General features: G+C 43.4%; 1 protein-coding gene across 3 annotated transcripts in view; it reads right to left on the reverse strand.

The window, feature by feature from the left end:
• The window catches only part of SCAF8 (SR-related CTD associated factor 8), a 202,828-nt gene that overhangs the window by 57,808 nt on the left and 123,958 nt on the right, over window positions 1-21,062 (reverse strand). Inside the window, exon 22 of one of the 3 annotated variants that reach the window (XM_027602348.2) lies at window positions 11,306-11,417. The exons of the other annotated variants lie outside the window; for them this stretch is intronic. The gene's annotated coding sequence lies outside the window, so the exon portion shown is untranslated. Of the gene's footprint in view, window positions 1-11,305; window positions 11,418-21,062 lie in introns of those variants that run through there. 3 annotated transcript variants of the gene reach the window in all.

Below are 21,062 nucleotides of genomic sequence, written 5' to 3' on the forward strand. Positions count from 1 at the left end.
TTGCATGCGTTTGTCTTCATACCCCAGTCTTTTTCTCATGTGCATGTAAGAGTCACTAAGATCAGCACCGGGGGGCCCGGGGGGCTCAGTCGGTTAGGCGTCTGACTCTCGGTTTCAGTTTGGGTCACGATCTCCCCGGTCGTGAGACCAAGCCCTGCGTCAGCCTCTGCGCTCAGTGTGGAGTCGGCTTGAGGTTCTTTCTCCCTCCCCCTCTGCCCCTCCCAGCTTGTGCATGTGCTCGCTCTCTCCAAAATAAATAAATAAAGTCTTAAACAACAACAAACCAAGACAGGCACTAGGGCTCCACATTCACACAAGGAGCACAATGTAGCAGCAGTAAATGCAACAAGTGGGGTCATCTTTACACCTAAACTTTAGCGTGGAGAGGACCTGGACCAGCCCCTCCATAGCAAACAGCTGTCAGCTTGGGCTTTCACCGGGGCCCCCTAGGTACCCCGAGTGGTGACTCTGACATCAGGGAGAAACACTTGAATTGCATGTCTTTTTATTTTTTTAATTCTTTTTTTAATTTTTTAAAAATGTTTTATTTATTTATTCATGAGAGTCAGAGAGAGAGAGAGAGAGAGAGAGAGAGAGAGGCAGAGGCAGAGGGAGAAGCAGGCTTCCTGTGGAGCAGGGAGCCCGATGCGGGACTCGATCCCAGGACCCTGGGATCATGACCTGAGCCGAAGGCAGACGCTTAGCCATCTGAGCCACCCAGGCGCCCCTCTTTTTATTTTTTTAAACAGAGTAATGGTTTTCAGGAAGGCACAGTGTCTTATTTAACAAGAACTCTTATTCTCTCTTATTAACAGAGAACTCCAGACATGACCCAAGTGAATGAACCACCAGTAGATACCCTTTTTCTACAAACAGCACAGTTTCAGGCACATTGATCTTGGGCAAATGTGAAAGCACAGACTAGAATGGGATATAGCTTTTTTTAAAAAAAATATGGACTGCGATTGCTTTCTACAGTCATATTTCTCAGAAGCGTTGAGCAGGATTTGGGATAAGAAAATCTCTTCGTCTGCACTGTTTGAGAGCTGATGTGTAACCGTGTCTGTTTCCTGCACAGAATTCCCTCATGTGCTCACGAGGTGATGTGGCATGGAACATCCCAGAACACACCTCATAACTCGCTTGGCCTATGGCACCTGCATTCCATCCAGCGGTCCAGAGTGTGCCTTTTCACAGAAGACCTTTGACATCAGAGAAGGAGACTTCTCAGATGTTACCAGACCCCCAAATTGCAAATCCCCTGATAGTATGCGATTTCCCCCCAAAACAGGTATGCAAAAATGAGTAGAAAAAGGCCAACCGGGGACCTGGATGGCAGGTGTCACCTGGGCCACAGCTCACCTTGCAGGTGACACATTGCTGCCTGCTTGCCTTGCAGTGAAGGTTAATTCCCATCTGTGCCTTAGCAGAATTATAGATTATTACATGCTGTGAGTCGGCTTGGAATAGCTGACATCATACAGGTTAGAGCCAGGAACGCTAAGGGACGCAAGCATTAGTTCATAATTAGTTTCCTAGTTCCAAGCTGTGAGCATCCAACACGAATGCAGGGCAGCTGGGGCAGAAGCCGGTCTGCCCAGTCCCTTGTGGGACCCTGCATGCTCCTACCTCACAGACCCTGGCATACAGATTGAAAGCCACTGATCTAACATATACAACTTCTGTTTGGAAAGACTTGTTCTACGGCGATTTTAAGCAGTCTCAATGCATCAGGTCCAATGAGGGGCCACTACCCATGCAGCCTCTGTCTGAGGCACGCAGGAACTCCTGGGGAGTCCCGACAACAAAACTCAGTGCAGACGAAGGAGATTTTCTTATCCCAAAACCAGGAGCTGTTTTCTTCATCGATGCCTAATACTCCTCATTCAGCATCGTATTTTGGAAAACTGAATCCCTCTCTGAAATTATAATGTGTATGAAAGGGAAGCTTGATCCACTTTATAAATAATAATTCGAGAGGAAGTTACCTCTTGCATCTGGTGTCAGGTGTTCTAAAAATGTCAGGAACACAAGGTGATTCTAAATAGTTTCTTGTTTAAGTCTCCCCGCCCCATCATATATACACTGAGAAACAGGGCCCCCCAAAACCCTCTCAGTTGTTTGTACATTTATCATTTTTATAGGCTTGATAAGTTAGCTGTTAAAGTAAACAAACTCCTTGGGGTCCAGGAGAAGGATGGGCCAGCAGAGTCTACACCCAAGGCTAGGAAGCAGGGTGATCTGGATTGAAGGCGAGGACAGGGCTACGTATTCTTGGCATAAGTGGCTCGGCTGGGAGACAGGGAAAGCTAAGGAAACAAAATTCCAGCAGGTCCCAGGGGAACTTGAGCGATTTATGATAGACTATTACACAACAAGAAAAATATATCCATTTTGAGACACGGACAATTGATTAAAAGCTTGCAACTCAGTTGTCTTTTCAAAAAATTTTTTTTGAGTAACCTCTATGCCCAACATGGGGCTCGAACTCATGACCCCAACATCGAAAGTCGCAGGCTGTACGGACTGGGCCAGCCAGGGGCCCCTCAGGTGTCTTTTTATATCTTCAAAAGAAACTGCTCTTTACTTTCCCAACCACCTGCCACTAAACACAATCAAAAGCCTGTGTCCTCTCTGACCATTTCAAAGAAAATACTCCTGCCTCTTCAGACAACCTTGCTCTTAACTCCTTCTCCTTCTCCTTAAATGACTGCTTGAGCTTAGCCAGCCCTGGCAAATCCTGGCAAGGGGCCCACAATGGGACTGCAGACCCATCACTGCAGGGGGGCGGGGGCGGGGGGCGGGAATGAGGACCTCACTCCCATTCCCGACCTTCAAGCAGGCGTCACGAAGCTCAGTTCACAGATGAGCACACCAGCTCCTGGAGCCTAAGTCCCCCTCTCAGCTCGTACTGCTCTTGCAACATAGGGCCTATGTTTGAACCCCAAGTCTGTCCTCATTTTGGTGATGTTTCCTCCACTCGTAACCATGGTTCAGGGACGTCCTAAGTATGGACAACAGATACTTGACTGCAACCAAAGGAGCTGAAGAAATCGTATGTCTCTTCATTTATTTCTTATGTAGGAAAAAGAAATGAAAACTCAAGCAATAATTTAGATGTGGTAGTATGTTAGGATTTATCTTAAAAAAAATTATATCAGGGTGCCCTGGGTGGCTCAGTTGGTTGAGCAGTTGACTCTTGATTTTCACTCAGGTCATGAGATTGAGCAGCATGGCGGGCTCTGCGCTGGGTATGGAGCCTGCTTGGGATTCTCTCTCCCTCTCTCTCTTTAAAAAAAAAAAATTATGTCAATCCTCAATTACATTTAAAAGCAATAATTTAAAAATTCTCTCTGTAGAGGGGCGCTTAGCGGGCTCAGTTGGTAGAGCATAAACTCTTGATCTTGGGGTTGTGAGTTTGAGCCCCATGTTGGGCATAGAGATTACTTAAAAAAAAAAAACTGTAAAAAAAAAAATCTCAGTGGACATACAGTGCTTCAATTGTGCTTTAGTCCACTGACATAACTCTGATATTTCTTAAACTGCCTAGGCCATTTTTACAGTTAAGTAACTAAACATATGGTGGGGGATATAAAATCAAAAAAGGTATTCTGGCATACCTCACTCTATTGCTCTTCAAAGATACTGTGTTCTGTACAAAATGAAGGTCTGTGGCAACTCTGCATCAAGAAATTCTATTGGTGCAAATTTTCCAACAGCAAATTTGCTCACTTCAAGTCTTTGTGTTGTATTTAAGGTAATCCTCACAATATTTCAAATTTTTTCATTATGATTATATTTGTTATTGTGACCTATGATCCGTGATTATGACTTGCTGAGAGCTCGGAGAATGGTTAGCATTTTTTAGCAATAAAGTATTTTTAAATTAAGGTATATACACTGTTTTTTTTTTTTTTAAACAGAATGCTATTTGGCACACTTCATACACTACAATATAGGGTAAACATAACTTTTATATGCACTGGGAGACAAAAGCCTGAATTTGATTCACTTTATTGTGATATCCGCTTTAGTGTGGTGGTTTAGAGCCGAGCCCACAATACCTGCCGAGATATGCCTATACTTATTTCTCACTAATACAGTTCTTTGTATTTTCAGAAAGCTTTTAACTGCAGCTATTTAAATGACCCTGTCAGTGGGGTTTGATGGATTCCAATTTTGTTTTGCTAACGTTTAAAAATGAAACTGTCAACTGACTCTTAACAATATCCATGCTTGGGGGCGTGTGTTTCTATTAGTGAGGTAAGCTTCTTACTCTGCTCTCTCTCTCTCTTTAGAAAGGCCTTCTTGGGTCCAAGATATTTTTTCTCTTGCAAAGAAAGCAATACATCTCTGAAGTGAAATAAAACCCATAATCCTCACTTTTTACCACTAAATTCTAGCCACTCACCCTTAATTTCAAAGTCAATCTGCAGTTAGCTGAGAGAGGTGACTCAAGTCATTTCTAGGTTTAGTGACAATAATAAAGGACAAATCTGAAAACTATTTATTTTAAATAATAAGTCAAAAGGATTCAAGGTTTTTCCTAAAACAGTCACTATCACTTATAGTCAATGTTTTCTTGAGTAGGAGAAATGGAGAAGGAGTTAAGGGGATTCATACATAAACATCATTCATCATATGGGTTTCAGTTCAAGAAAGGTTCTGAATGAACTGTGGCTCTACTCAGTGGTGCCATATTTTGATGGCAAGGCTGACAATGGAGCTGATTTCTTTTGGGAACACCATAAAGAACACTGAAACATCCTAAAATAGGGCAAATCAATATATATCAGGAAACTTGAGGTAGGGTTGCCAAATATAGCAAATGAAAATACACAAGAAATCGTTTTTAGTATAAGTATGTCCCCAAAATTGCATGGGACATACTTAAACACTAAAAATTATTTCATTATGTATCTGAAATTTAATTGGCCATCCTCCATTTGATTTAGCACCCTCCTTGGGAGTCAGATGCGTGGGTACCTCAGGGACACGGAGCGAACGTAACAGGTTGTGTTCATTTCCACAGCAACATGGTTAATCTAGAACCGAGGATGTTTTTCAGGATGTGTCTCCTTACTACTTATTCCTGACTGTAAGAATGCTCCCTTTACAAGTTCCCTCCTTTGTCTCCTCCAGAGAATTACTGTAAGCTTACCACATGCCTGGGATGTTCTAGGAGCTGGAGACAAAGAGGTGAATAAAGCACAGCCTCTGTCCTCGGGCACCTGACACGCCCAGGGAGAGAGAGAATGAAAGCGAGCGGCCAGATGCGAGAGACCGTCACGGAGGCTGGGGATGGGCACTGCTTTAGACAAGGCGCTCTTCAAAGCTTTCTTGAAATGAAGACAAAATGTGTGGGAGTGTGAGGAGTATGGAAAAGTGAGAGGGTCTGTGTATCTGTGACACAGAGATTAAGAGAGACAGAGTGAGAGAGACAAAGGAAAAGAGACTAGGGAGAGGGGAGGACTGGTCGCCTGACATTCTCAAAGCAAAGCCCTCGGGAGCCACTTAGCGTCAACGACAATGAGCCTTTGGGCCAACCCCATAGAACAGGAAAACAGCATCCTCAGTAATGAAGACAGTGCCTCGTGTTAAGAACTCTGCCCAACTACAGGATATTTGGGGGAAGCCCACAGTCAACACCATTTACACACTGTGTTTAGAAGGTACACCTGTGACCAGGAAAACTGCTCCCTCAGTGTCTGCGGGCAAGCCCATCCAGAGTCAGGAGGAGCGTGTGCCTCGGAGCAGCGAGGCGATTGCTGTCTCCACGTGGGAACACAGTGGAAATAAAGTTCCCAGGGCCCTTGAATCCCTTCGCCTGTTCAACAGGACAAGGGCAAGTATCTGCTCTTGGGTCATGGTCCCGGTAGCACCGACCAGCACCAGGAAACTTGTCATCACTTATCAGTTGTAGTTAATGACATTGTGCCTTTGGCTAGCACCCAACGTTCTAAGAAAGGACTTCCTTTCATATCTACAACAATAAATAAACAGATTTTTAAAAATTTAAAATATATTAAAATGTCTATCCTTAACAATCTGCCTATCTGAAAAAAAAAGTGGTTGGGGTTTTTTTGTTTGTTTTGTTTTCAAGAATTAAGAAAAAAGGGGCGCCTGGGTGGCTCAGTCGTCAAGCGTCTGCCTTCGGCTCAGGTCATGGTCCCAGGGTCCTGGGATCGAGCCCCGCATCGGGCTCCCTGCTCAGCGGGAAGCCGGCTTCTCCCTCTCCCACTCCCACTGCTTGTGTTCCTGCTCTCACTGTCTCTCTCTCTGTCAAATAAATAAATAAAAATCTTAAAAAAAAAAAAAGGAATTAAGAAAGAAGCTACAGCTTGCTTCGATGGGTAAGAATGTGCACCGTTCTCTGGTACCCCGAAGGGTAAATATGCAAATTAGGTCCTACCTCTACTTTTCATTTCCACCAAGTTCCTCCCTGCAGGATAGTAATGATCATGGAAGGAACCGGGTAGAAATTGATGCCTTTTTCCCACAAGATAACCCACACTCTTTTGTTTTGAATTATACACCTAAAAGAGAAGGGGACAATCTCAAATAGCACACCTTTGACAGCAATGATTCAGAACTTACACCTGATGCTTTACGTAACCACGACTACACGGAAGTACAGAAGACAGAACCAGAACCACAGAATCTCAAGTCTGAAGGGGCTTGTCATCAGATGGACGCCTCCGTGGACCCCCGACTTGTCTCCCATCCTTGAAAGTGGCCTTTGTTCAGGCAGCCTCTCCAGGGGTTGGGCCTCTCTCCTGAGGCTTCCATTTCTTTCTGGGCACCTTCAAGGGTGAGGCAGCTTGAATCTATCCCTCCGGTGTCACCAAAGATGAGTCCAATCTTTCTATTGCCCCTCACTTATTGTCAGCCAGGGGCCAGAAAACCTGCAGAAATATTCTCCAGGGTAAGCATATTCATCCTCATCTGACTTGTACAGACTTCCCCAAACCTGGATCATTCTCCTAGGGACACATTCGAAACATATCCTTTAATGTATGCAAACTGGAACTGAATTGAAAACATCAGCTGTGGTCTGATCTGTGTGGAGCAGGTCAGCACTGTCAAGGATCGCCACCCATCTCAGCTTGAACCGCACTCTGAGCCACCCAGGAGTCCCAGGGGTTACTATTAAGCAGGATTGCTTGATCTCACACTTGCCAACAGCTGAGTTATCTGGACGCAGATACATAAAATGTTATACAACATTTTAGTTCTCTCTTCCACCTTCGCATAGCTTACTGGTTTAAGTAAATGTGCATGCGTGATATCCATTTCCTCATTCAAATCAGTAATAAGTTGACGAGGGCAAATCTGAGGTTAGAAATCTGTCTCCCAGCGACAGCCACCTGGGTGGCTCAGTGGGTTAACCGTCTGCCTTCGGTTCAGGTCATGATCCCAGGGTCCTGGGATCGAGCCCCGCATCAGGCTCCCTGCTCAGCAGGGGAAGGCTTCTTCCTCTCCCTCTGCCCCTCCCCCTGCTTGTGCTCGCTCTCTCTCTCTCTCTCTCTCTCTCTCAAATAAATGAAGAAAATCTTTAAAAAAAAAAAAGAAATCTGTTTCCCATTTGGGACTCTTTAAATGGGCCAGTGCCAGGCTATAAGAGTGGCCAGCAAAGACATCACTGCCACAGCAAGGATACCTCCTCGTGAGGACCCTCCGTGGCGGCCCTGCTCCTCCTTGTTCCCAGGTGTCTTTGTCCCTTGCTCCCCTCATTTTTGTTCTGGTGCTTCTTTTTGTGCCCAGTCGGGTTTGCTTTCCTCCCCGTGAGCCCAGCTGGGCTTCTGATCTCTGCTCCACACTGTCCGACAACGGCAGGTCGAGAGGGTCTCCCCCCAGGGCTCTACCAGGAGCCTGGGGGCCATCCTCCAGCAGGCCCACCTCTAGGGTTGACACCAGTCCACGAGCAGGTGCTCCAAGTGGGGCGGTACGAGCCAGCACTACCATCCAGGCCCTATGTCTCCACCCTTTTCATAAATACATTTTTAGCGACTTTCTCAGACACCTCACTCACATCCTAACACGGAGCATCTAGAACATTTTTCATCTGCCAATCAAACGACGCTCTGGAAAAGCTGCAATCTTATTTCTGGCAGGAATTCTTCTTAGTGAACCTATGCCAGTGCCTTTGGGACACAGAATCTCCCACCCCCCTTTTTTTAACAGCTGACAAAACTTTTAATGAATTCTTTTCAGCATCATGCTGGGAATGATGACAAGTTCACTGGCACTACCTTTCTCTTTGCTTGAAAATCAAAACATTTGCCTCGTTCCAAGCATAGGCAACTCTTCTGCTCACCACAATTTCTGGGTCTTACAGCAATTTTGAGGTCAACCTATAAATTCTTCTTGTTCCCAGGAATGCAGTTTTTCAAGGCCAGGGCAACTCAGAAGAACTAGGGCCTTCTCGTTGTCCTCTGACTGTAGACTTTTCCCTCTTACGTAGAGATTGAGCTTTGTCTATTAAGATCCCGCCATGGCCCTGAGCAGGGGGCCTCTGCCTTCCTCACTGTTTCCACTCTGAGCCACACCTGAGAGACACCATTCCTGTCTGCAGTATGTGACAGAAGCGCATCTCAAGCCAGCCTGCACCCTCCTGCCTGGCTTTCCAGAGTGCTGTTCTACGCTTTCACGGTCTCCTGGGACTGTGCATCTTCTCCTCATAAGTGTCCTCTGCACAAAGACCTTGTTTCTTTCTCATCAGGATGAGGCTCACTTTGCATATATTAGCAGGATTCCATTGTTGACTTTACCATCCCTCTTGGGTCAGCTTCCCTTTGTGAGAGTCTAGCCACTGAATTTACCCCTGCACCCTTTGAGAGCTGTCTTCCCCAAACTGTCACAGTCCGAGTGGCAGGCCTGCCCCACGGCTCGGTGCCAGCATTGCGCTTGCCCACACACTTTGGAACGATGACAGCCGCCCACTTACTTCCCGCGGGGCCTCCACCATAAATTGCCATCAGCACTCTGGACACATGGGCATCAGTATTCCCATTTTTGCAGCGAGACTCAGAGAGATGAAGCTGGTGGCCCAAAGAAACCCAGGGCCGGCAAGACTGGGAAAAGCGCAGCTCTGGGGGACGCCAGAACGCAGACGCTTCCTCCAGCCTACCTGGTCTTATACTCTCTGAACAGTTTTTCTTTTCTAAATATTCTAAATTTATTTTATTATTCTTTAAAAGATTTATTTATTTTTAGAGCAAGAGAGCATGAGTGGGAGGGGCAGAGGAAGAGAAAGAGAATCTCAGTTGGACTCTGTGTGGAGTGTGGAGCCCGACGTGGGGCTCGATCCCATCACCCTGAGACCACGACCCCAGCCAAAACCAGAGTTGGACGCCTAACCATTTGCACCACCTAGGTGCCCCCTTTCCTTTTTTTTTTTTGTTTTTAAAGAGATTTAACAACTGGTTTTCTAATGTTTATACATATTATTTCATCCTTTTCTCCAATTGCTTTTTTAATTTTGATCTATTTTTTTTTGAGGTATAGTTGACATAAGATTATATTAGTTTCAAGTGAAAACCTTTTTCTTTTTGCAGTGTTTTATTCTGTACATTCATGTATTCTGTATGGCAAACAAACACCTTCTATACTTTTAGGAATAAAAAAAAATATGCCCAGATTCAGGACTACAGGTGATTTTATTTTTTCCATACTTACCTCTATCTTATACTTTTATCTACTATATGCATTACTTGCATGATTTTTAAAGTAGAAATAATAACAGAAATAGAATCTGCATATTCTGAGACCCAATTTTATCTATATATTATCTATACAATGGAACAGATACTCTTTAATATTTAGCAAAAGTTTAAAAAATTACAAAAGGGAAGTTTTGCAAAATTAGGAGGTTCATGATTAGAATTTATTATAAAATTTTTATTATAAAAATAGGAGAAAGATACATTTGTTTATTTTTTAAAGAGGCACCTGGTCAGCTGGATTGGGTGCCTGGAGTGGGGGCTGGGGGGTGGCAGGTGTGTATTAACTTAGGTCACCCCTCTCTCCACCACCAATGGTACAGGGAGTAAATGCTAATGTCTCCCCTTGAGCTCCTATTTTGGGTTGACTGGCAGCTGTGTCCGGAAGTGGAGTCTAACTCCTGAAGGCCTTCTCTTTGCCTCCCCGGTCCTATTTAACTCAACATGGGAGCAAATATGATTAATATAAATGGGCATAGAGTGGGCCTGGCCCCATATGCCTCAGTAAATTCATGAACTAACTAATGTGAATAGCTGGGGAGTTTTCCTAAATATTCTAACAACATATATAGATTATATGTGCATTGTACAAATCTCAAGTGCTCAGGGTGGAAGCATGCTCTTAAAGGAACCCTGGGCATTTCTTAGGCATGCTAAGGAATCTGCCCAAGGTCACACAGGTAGTTAATGACTAAATTAGTCAAGGACTAAGATTTAAGCACTATTTTTAAAAAACTTGCTATAAATTGCTTTTAGGTAAACTCTTGAGTTAATTTAAATAGCTAAATTCTAGTCAAAGCCAGGCTCAGTTTGGAAATCAGATGTTTATGGTAGATAGTACAAAGAGGAACTTTTTTTCTCAGTTGAACAGTTATGTAGATTTATATGCATATTTCATAGTTTTAAAGAGTTACATAGATCAATGGTTTGGTAGCTGGCTGAAATAATTCCATATTTTAAAAATCTGTAGGAGGCATCTGTTAGCAGTTTTGAATTTCTACCGCAGACTAACAATTTGGTGATAGCAAGCTGTCTTCCAATTAATGTTCCAGAAAACATTTTATTTCAAGATTTTCAGAACAAGAGCCAAGATTTTTCTGGGATATCACTGTAGTTTTTGCCTTTTATAAATCTTTCATATCTAGGGTTAATAAGCAGCATGTCTTAAAAAATGTTTTGACTTCTTAAAAAAGCTTAACTGAGACTCTTTAATAGGTGACCTGCCTTAATCTTTCCTAACCTAATGGATAAAGTAAAAAAAAAAAAAAACCCACATAGAACCACACTCACATTATATTTACATCATTCCTTTCTCAAAATTATGCAATTTCCCTTGTGTTGTTTTTTTTTTCCCCTTAGCAAATTTGGAATCAGACTTTACAAGGGTTCACCCTCCCAAAGAGGTTCATTTGGTTTTCTGAGACTTGCTTCCCTGCCCCCCACAGCCTTCTTTCTGTGAAATCACACCCTCTACCGTCTTCAAAAATTGTGAGACTAACCTTCCTTACGAAGTCTTTCAGATGACTTCCTCTTAGCCGCCAGACCCGGATCCCATGGAGTCACATGCAACACACTGGGTACATATTTGGTTTCCATGCTTTCCTGCCTTCTGTTACTATTACGCTCGGAGCTTCTACATGGATGACGGCATTTAATTTCTCTAGCACCCAACACAGTGCCTGGCCACTCAATTATCTGTTGGGTGAACAAATAAAACAAAACCTAAAGCCAAACTGATGACCAATATATGTTCATTCTTTATAGTTACAACTTTTCCTCTTCTTACTATTTCTTTTTTTTAAAACATTTTTTTTTACTTATTCTATTGAGAGAAAAAGAGAGAGAGAGAGAGAGAGAGAGAGAGAGCGCGCATGAGTGGGGGGAGGGGCAGAGGGAAAGGAAGAGAAGCAGACTCTCTGCTGAGCACGGAGCCCAACGTGGGGCAAGACAGGTGTTAAGGGAGCCTCGTGAATGAGAAATGGGCTCAGGTGTGATAGATAATGGTGTAAGGCAGGTGTCGGGGCCGGGACTTGAACCCGTCTTCCAATGCTCTTCCCGCTCTACCCCAGCTACCTGTGAAAATACAGGCCCTGGGTGTGACGTCTGTTATAGAATGCCACTTTCCACCTTTGGTTTTTGGGAAACTTTTTTTTTTAAAGATTTCATTTATTTATTTGACACACACAGAGAGACAGAGAGAGAGTGCACAAGCAGGGGAGCAGCAGAAGGAGAGGGAGACACAGGCTTCCTGCTGAGCAGGGAGCCCGATGCAGGACTCGATCCCAGGACCCCGGGATCATGACCTGAGCTAAAGGCTGATGTCTAACTGACTGAGCCACCCAGGCGCCCCTGGTTGTTAGGAAACTATTAATGAAAATTACACACTACCTCCTTGCCCCAAACTAGAGAGATCATAGCTAAAATACAATTATTTGGAAAGCAGGCAGAGAGAGTAATAAGAATTCCCACAGACAACTCACCACCTCCTTCCCTCCTCTGAGTGGCTGTTTTCTCTAGAAGAATACGAAGAGAAGACCCACCACATACACCATCCTGCCAGCCGACATTAAACAAATCCATAGCCCTGTTACCCTGCCTCATCGCTTTAAGCCCCAGCATCAGGGCTTTATCATACTGGGTGCTTACGCTCTACCAGTGAGTCTCCCCGAGGACCGCCCGTCTAGCCACATGGTGCTCTTGGCAGTCCCCCACCAGCCCCCTGGGAGGAAGGGGGGTTATTGAGCCCGGCTCCTGGCAGAGGCTTCCTGGCCTCACCTGCCCCTTGTTCTGCTCCCTCATTATCTCCAACCTTGCTCCCTGCCCCTCTGGGCCCTGGGTCTGCATTCCACAAGGAAGGCGCAACAGCATTTAAAAAAAGAAAGAAAAATTCCCACCCCAAAAACAAACATGCACAATCCTACCACTGTTTCCACAGCCGAGTGGTTCTTCCTGTAAGGGGAGGAGGACATTTACTTAGTGCTCCCTTACACTTCATAAATACAGCCACGGCTAAGTTTTAATGTATATATAAATATTCAACCTAATTGAGCACTTATGAGGCTATGTGATGAATATTTTTAGCTAAGTATAATAAAGAGTGGTAATTTTAATAGAATTTCCTTGGGGAGTAGAAGGAATGTTCAGGAGCCTTCCAAAAAAGCATCTTTCATCAACTGCTTGCTGCCAAGTGTTCTCCTGCACGGGGAATGCCCTCAGCTGTACTGGAGAGTACTGGAGATCATCAATGGCTTGCGGGGCTTCGGCAACAGGTCAGAATGCGACCCACTTAGAATGCAATCCAGTTCCCATTTAGATTCTTGAAGAGTCATCAAATCCAATATATCCAAGATGCCTTCTGTTTGCTCCTCAGATAGGAATATGTAAACATAAGCACACAAACTATATAAGGCTGACATAAGATGAGAAATGAAATATCCCCAAGTAATTGTTGTCTAGAGCAATGTAGAGACTAAGGAGGAAAAAAGTGATTGCTTCCAGGACAGGGTTACTGAAGGTCAGCAGTGATCTTTTAAGGGAAAATTCAAGTTTGCTACAGTATTTTTCATCTTTCAAAGTGGAAACCACGCTCCTTCTCTTTAACAGGTAATGTCGACTGTACATTTTTCCCTGTCAGCCGTTGACCTCTCCCGAATATTCCATGGCTTTCCCTATGGGCCCGAGGGCATCCGAGTGATTCTCTGCCTCCTTTCCCTCCCTCAGCTCAGGGCCCAGCCTGTGGCTTGAGGAAGGGGGGGCTTGGGGAGGGGCGTAGGGGGGCTCCTAAAATGTTACTTACAGAGACTGAAGTCTATAGCATGGAGGCGCCTTTGAAGAAATAGTCCTGAACAAATTAATAGTCCTGAGTACTCAAGTGCAAACAAGGCGCTGCGCTAAGACTCGACATACATGACCTCAGGCAATCCCCAAATGGCCCTCTGTGGAAGGCATTATTCCTGGAATTCCTGTTTCACATGAGCGAAGCTGGGCACAGACAATTGACTCTTCCCTGCCACCTCAACACTGTTCCGTGGGAGACACTGGATTTGAGTCCATCAACCTCAAAGGCTCACCACTTGTCACGGGACCTAACACCTCCTATTTGACACAAAACAATCTTTGCAACTTAGTTTTAAGGAAAATCGACTTGCTACTGTTTTTATTTCCACAAAAATAAACTTTCTTAATTACACTAGAACTTCAAAGTGTTTTCAATTGAAAAAGGCAATTAAGCAGTGCACATTCAGAAAGCCATTTGGTGTTGAGAGGAAAATAACGGTACTTAATGTTCTACACATGCAAGAAAAAGCCAAGGTCATAGCCAAACATCCCTCTTCTGCCTAAAATTAAAGAGTTGGTTTCTTGAAAATCAACAGGAAAAAAAAAAGACAAACAGGCTTCAGAGTTATATCTGAATTTCTGGTTGTGTGAACTAACTTGGAAAGAAAACAGATGCCTTCTAGTCTACAACAAACGCTAAATCTCAGTTATCTACAATGTTGAGAAATGGGATAGTCCCATATGAGATAGTTGTTCAGAACTACAAATTTGCACGTGGAACATAAATCCAACTCAGTCTACAGAGGCATATTTGGACACAGTACAATGCAACGCCATTGGCTGGTTTTTGCACTTCACGAAGAGATTTCTATCTTACCTCACAACGCAGAGCTCCCAGTGGTTGCTGCTCACTGCTGTCATGGGTAAACACCAGATGCTGGCTAGCCTAGCTGCTGGACTAGACGGTGGAGATTTCCTGCTCCACCGGGACAGCTTACCAGCTTCATCTCTGTACTAACTGTGGACTAGAATGATTAAGAATCTCAGAGCAGGAGCAAGATGGCGGAGGAGTAGGAGACCTGGATTTCGTCTGGTCTCAGGAATTCAGCTGGATAGGGATCAAACCATTCTGAACACCTACGAACTCAACAGGAGATCGAAGAAAACAATAGCAACAACTCTCTGAACAGAAAAGCGACCACTTTCTGGAAGGTAGGACGTGCGGAGACGTGAATCCGAGGCGATATTCGGGAGCATAGACGGCGGGGGAGGGGGCCTCCGTCGGCCGCTTCTGGCAAGTGCTAGAGCCGCGGAGCACAAAATCGGACCTTTTAGAAGTCGACTCCGCTGAGGGACGTCGCTCCAGTGGCTAAGCAGGGGGAGGAACCCTCGTGGGACAGTGTGGTCTCAGGACCCTCAGGGTCACAGAAAAACTGGGGGTGCCTGAGTGCGGCAGAGCTCCCAGGTATCGGAGCGGGGAAGCCGGCTGCAGAGACGGAGCCGAGGCGTGGGCTCTCAGCTCGGGGTGGCCATAAACTGTGATCCGTGGCCCAGTCGGGCCACTGCTCCTCCAGCAGGGACCCAAAAATCGGCAGATCCGGGGAGACTCCCCTTCCTCCCCCAGGAGGAGCGGCGCAGGAGCGCACCGCAGGGATCTGCTGGGTTTGGAGACTCCACACGGGGTCGGGTGCCAGAGATAGAAACGCTTGGTCACAGGCCGGGTGACCACGGAGTGTGGCCGGAGACCGGGGACACAGGAGTGACTGCTTTTCTCTGGGGGCGCACTGAGGAGCGGGGCCCCGAGTTCTCGGCTCCTCAGGGCGGAGATTGGGAGGCCACCATTTTCACTCTTGTCCTCCAAAGCTGTAGGGAAAGCTTGCAGGGAACAAAAGCTCCTGAGAGCAAACCCGAGCAGATTGCTTAGCCCAGACTGACAAGGGTGGGGCAATTCCGCCTCCAGCAAAGACATTTGGGAACCACAGCAAAAGGCCCCTCCCCCAGAAGATCAGCAAGAACAGCCAGCAAGCCAAGACCAAGTTTACCGATCAATGAGAACGGCAGAACTCCAGCGGTAGGGGAATACTGCACATAGAATTCATGGCTTTTTTACCATGATTCTTTAGTCTTTCAAAGTTAATTTTTTTAACTTTTTTTTTGAATTTTTCTTTTTCCCTTTTTCAACCAACATCTTATCAATCCCTTTTTTTAAAAAAAATTTATTTTTCATTTTTAGAGTCATATTCTATCCCTTCATAGTAGTTACCCTTATTTTTGGCATATATATATAAGTTGTTCTCTCTTTAAAATTTTGAGATACAGTTTCTTCTAACAGATCAAAATATACCCTAAATCTCTAGTGTATGGCTTTGTTCTAGTCTCCTGCCTGATCACATTCTCTCCCCCGCCTTTTTTAAAAAACCTCTTCTTTCTTTTTTCAAATAGCTTCTTATTTTATCAATTCCTTTTATAAAATTTTTATAATTTTCATCTTTACAGTCATATTCCATCCCTTCATCGTATCAACCCTTATTTTGTACATATATAAGTCTTTCTTTAAAATTTTGGGAGGCACTTTCTTCTAACAGACAAAAATACACCCAAAATCTAGTGTGTGGCTCTGATCTATGCACCAGCCTGATCACATGTGATCATATTCTGTTTTTGTTTTGTTCTGTTTTTGTTTGTTTTTATCTTTATCTTTTTCTTTTTTTTTCTCTTTCTTTCCCTTTCTTTTCCCCTGGTTTCAGGTCTTTTCTGATTTGTTTAGAGTATATTTTCTGGGGACGTTGTTACCCTGTTAGCATTTTGTTCTCTCATTCATCTATTCTCCTCTGGACAAAATGACAAGATGGAAAAAATCACCTCAACAAAAAGAACAAGAGGTAGTACCGTCTGCCAGGGACCTACTCAGTACGGACATTAGTACGATGTCAGACCTAGAGTTCAGAATCATGATTTTAAAGATACTAGCTGGGCTTGAAAAAAGCATGTAAATTATTAGAGAAACCCTTTCTGGAGAAATAAAAGAATTAAAATCTAACCAAGTCGAAATCAAAAAGGCTACTAATGAGGTGCAATAAAAAATGGGGGCACTAACTGCTAGGATAAATGAGGCAGAAGAGAGAATCAGCGATATAGAAGACCAAATGATGGACAATAAAGAAGCTGAGAAAAAGAGAGATAAACAACTACTGGATCACGGGGGCAGAATTCGAGAGATAAGCGATGGCATAAGACGAAACAACATTAGAATAATTGGGATCCCAGAAGAAGAAGAAAGAGAGAGGGGGGGCAGAAGGTATATTGGAGCAAATTATAACAGAGAACTTCCCTAATGTGGGGAAGGAAACAGGCATCAAAATCCAGGAGGCACAGAGAACCCCTCTCAAAATCAATAAAAAGAGGTCAACACCCCGACATCTAATAGCAAAATTTACGAGTCTCAAAGACAAAGAGAAAATCCTGAAAGCAGCTCGGGAGAAGAGATATGTAACCTATAATGGTAGAAACATTAGACTGGCAACAGACCTATCCACAGAGACCTGGCAGACCAGAAAGGACTGGCATGATATCTTCAGAGCACTAAACGAGAAAAATATGCAGCCAAGAATACTATATCCAGCTAGGCTGTCATTGAAAATAGAAGGAGAGATAAAAAGCTTCCAGGACAAACAAAAACTAAAGGAATTTGCAAACACGAAACCAGCCCTCCAAGAAATATTGAAAGGGGTCCTCTAAGCAGAGAGAGCCTAAAAGCAGCATAGACCAGAAAGGAACACAGACAATATACAGCAACAGTCACCTTATAGGCAATACAATGGCACTAAATTCATATCTTTCAATAGTTACCCTGAATGTAAATGGGCTAAATGCCCCAATCGAAAGACACAGGCTACCAGAATGGATTAAAAAACAAGACCCATCGATATGCTGTCTGCAAGAGACTCATTTTAGACCCAAAGACACCCCCAGATTGAAAGTGAGGGGGTGGAAAACCATTTACCATGCTAATGGACACCAAAAGAAAGCTGGGGTGGCAATCCTTATATCAGACAAATTAGATTTTAAAACAAAGACTGTAATAAGAGATGAGGAAGGGTCTACTTAAAGGGTCTATCCAACAAGAAGATCTAACAATTGTAAATATCTATGCCCCTAACAGGGGGCAGCCAATTATATAAGGCAATTAATAACAAAAGCAAAGAAACGCATTGACAACAATACAATAATAGTGGGGGACTTTAACACCCCCCTCACTGAAATGGACAGATCATCTAAGCAAAAGATCAACAAGGAAATAAAGACTTTAAATGACACACTGGACCAAATGGACTTCACAGACATATTCAGAACATTCCATCCCAAAGCAACGGAATACACATTCTTCTCTAGTGCCCATGGAACATTCTCCAGAATAGATCACTTCCTAGGTCACAAATCAGGTCTCAACTGGTACCAAAAGATTGGGATTATTCCCTGCATATTTTCAGACCACAGTGCTTTGAAACTAGAACTCAATCACAAGAGGAAAGTCAGAAAGAACTCAAATACATGGAGGCTAAAGAGCATCCTACTAAAGAATGAATGGGTCAACCAGGAAATTAAAGAAGAATTAAAAAAATTCATGGAAACCAATGAAAATGAAAACACAACTGTTCAAAATCTTTGGGATGCAGCAAAGCCAGTCCTAAGAGGAACGTATATAGCAATACAAGCCTTTCTCAAGAAACAAGAAAGGTCTCAAATACACAACCTAACCCTACACCTAAAGGAGCTAGAGAAAAAACAGCAAATAAAGCCTAAACCCAGCAGGAGACGAGAAATAATCAAGATCAGAGCAGAAATCAATGAAATAGAAACCAAAAGAACAGTAGAACAGGTCAACGAAACTAGGAGCTGGTTCTTTGAAAGAATTAACAAGATTGATAAACCCCTGGCCAGACTTATCAAAAAGAAAAGAGAAATGACCCAAATCAACAAAATCATGAATGAAAGAGGAGAGATCACAACCAACACGAAAGACATACAAACAATTATAAGAACATATTATGAGCAACTCTATGCCAGCAAATTAGATAACCTGGAAGAAATGGGTACATTCCTAGAGATGTATCAACTACCAAAACTGAACCAGGAAGAAATAGAAAACCTGAACAGACCTATAACCACTAAGGAAATTGAAGCAGTCATCAAAAATCTCCCAACAAACAAAAGCCCAGGGCCAGAGGGCTTCCCAAGGGAATTCTACCAAACATTTCAAGAAGAATTAATACCTATTCTCCTGAAACTGTTCCAAAAAATAGAAATGGAGGGAAAACTTCCAAACTCGTTTTATGAGGCCACCATTACCTTGATCCCCAAACCAGACAAACACCCCATCAAAAAGGAGAATTACAGACCAATATCCTTGAAGAACATGGATGCAAAAATTCTCACCAAAATACTAGCCAATAGGATCCAACAGTACATGAAAAGGATTATTCACCACGACCAAGTGGGATTTATCCCTGGGCTGCAAGGTTGGTTCAACATCCACAAATCAATCAACGTGATACAATACATTAACAAAAGAAAGAACAAGAATCATATGGTCCTCTCAATAGATGCAGAAAAAGCATTTGACAAAGTACAGCATCCTTTCTTGATCAAAACTCTTCAGAGTATAGGGATAGAGGGTACATACCTCAATATCATAAAAGCCATCTATGAAAAACCTACAGCGAATATCATTCTCAATGGGGAAAAACTGAGAGCTTTCCCCCTGAGGTCAGGAATGTGGCAGGGAAGTCCACAATCACCACTGCTATTCAACATAGTATTAGAAGTCCTAGCCACAGCAATCAGACAACAAAAAGAAATCAAAGGCATCCAAATTGGCAAAGAAGAAGTTAAACTCTCACTCTTTGCAGATGATATGATACTTTATGTGGAAAACCCAAAAGACTCCACCCCAAAACTGCTAGAACTCATACAGGAATTCAGTAAAGTGGCAGGATATAAAATCAATGCACAGAAATCAGTGGCATTCCTATACACCAACAACAAGACAGAAGAGAGAGAAATTAAGGAGTCGATCCCATTTACAATTGCACCCAAAATCATAAGATACCTAGGAATAAATCTAACCAAAGAGGCAAAGGATCTGTACTCAGAAAACTATAAAATACTCATGAAAGAAATTGAGGAAGACACAAAGAAATGGAAAAACGTTCCACGCTCATGGATTGGAAGAACAAACATTGTGAAGATGTCAATGCTACCTAGAGCAATCTACACATTCAATGCAATCCCCATCCAAATACCATCCACTTTTTTCAAAGAAATGGAACAAAGAATCCTAAAATTTGTATGGAACCAGAAAAGGCCCCGAATAGCCAGAGGAATGTTGAAAAAGAAAAGCAAAGCTGGCGGCATCACAATTCCGGACTCCCAGCTCTATTACAAAGCTGTCATCATCAAAACAGTATGGTACTGGCACAAAAACAGACACATGGATCAGTGGAACAGAATAGAGAGCCCAGAAATGGATCCTCAACTCTATGGTCCCCTAATCTTTGACAAAGCAGGAAAGAATGTCCAATGGAAAAAAGACAGTCTCTTCATCAAATGGCATTGGTAAAATTGGACAGCCACATGCAGAAGAATGAAACTGGACCATTCCTTACACCACACACAAAAATAGACTCCCAATGGTTGAAAGACCTAAACGTGAGACAGGAGTCCATCAAAATCCTAAAGGAGAACATAGGCAGCAACCTCTTCAACCTCAGCCACACAGCAACTTCTTCCTAGAAACATCGCCAAAGGCAAGGGAAGCAAGGGCAAAAATGAACTACTGGAATTTCAACAAGATAAAAAGCTTTTGCACAGCAAAAGAAACAGTCAACAAAACCAAAAGACAACCGACAGAATGGGAGAAGGTATTTGCAAATGACATATCAGATAAAGGGCTAGTATCCAAGATCTATAAAGAACTTATCAAACTCAACACCCAAAGAACAAATAATCCAATCAAGAAATGGGCAGAAGACATGAACAGACATTTTTCCAAAGAAGACATCCAAATGGCCAACAGACACATGAAAAAGTGCTCAACATCGCTTGGCATCAGGGAAATCCAAATCAAAACCTCAATGAGATACCACCTCACACCAGTCAGAATGGCTAAAATTAACAAGTCAGGAAATGACAGATGTTGGCGGGGATGCGGAGAAAGGGAAAAGAACCCTCCTACACTGTTGGTGGGAATGCAAGCTGGTGCAACCACTCTGGAAAACAGTATGGAAGTTCCTCAAAAAGTTGAAAATAGAGCTACCATACGATACAGCAATTGTACTACTGGGTATTTACCCCAAAGATACAAATGTAGGGATCCGAAGGGGTACATGCACCCCGATGTTTATAGCAGCAACGTCCACAATAGCCAAACTGTGGAAAGACACAAGATGTCCATCGACAGATGAATGGATAAAGAAGACATGGCATATATATATGCACTGGAATATTATGCAGCCATCAAAAGGAATGAGATCTTGCCATTTGCAACAACGTGGATGGAACTGG

Source organism: Zalophus californianus, chromosome 7, assembly GCF_009762305.2.
Source record: "Zalophus californianus isolate mZalCal1 chromosome 7, mZalCal1.pri.v2, whole genome shotgun sequence".
Lineage (NCBI taxonomy): Eukaryota > Metazoa > Chordata > Mammalia > Carnivora > Otariidae > Zalophus > Zalophus californianus.